We start from the raw sequence: 335 nt of genomic DNA, 5'->3' as shown, positions 1-335 counted from the left end.
TTCTCCCTGATCCCTTGTCGCATTCCCCAAATTCTTCCTCTTCTACTTCTTTGACACCCATTTTTCCCTTATCACCCATTTATTGTTTCATTTCATTTCACATTAAGATGAAACATAAAATATACCTAAAGCCACTGCTCTAGTATATGCATAGCTGTATCTTCCATTTTATGTAGTCACACATAAACCCCCCCCTTACCCCCTTTTCCCTGCCTTACCCCCATTTACTTACCCATGCCACTCACCCTTTTCAGTATTGTATTGTGCTAAAGTGCTGTATAACTTTTGATGTAGCACATTTAATAATTGAGTAATTAATCCCCCTCTTTACCTAA

General features: G+C 38.2%; 1 protein-coding gene across 1 annotated transcript in view; it reads left to right on the top strand.

Moving 5' to 3' along the window:
• The window catches only part of LOC119592017 (replication stress response regulator SDE2-like), a 9,684-nt gene that overhangs the window by 4,410 nt on the left and 4,939 nt on the right, over window positions 1-335 (top strand). The gene's annotated exons all lie outside the window — the stretch shown is intronic.

The sequence above is a fragment of the Penaeus monodon genome, chromosome 29, assembly GCF_015228065.2.
Source record: "Penaeus monodon isolate SGIC_2016 chromosome 29, NSTDA_Pmon_1, whole genome shotgun sequence".
In the NCBI taxonomy this organism is placed as follows: domain Eukaryota; kingdom Metazoa; phylum Arthropoda; class Malacostraca; order Decapoda; family Penaeidae; genus Penaeus; species Penaeus monodon.
The sequence above is the reverse complement of the archived record's forward strand: the minus strand, read 5'-3'. Positions and strand labels throughout refer to the sequence as shown.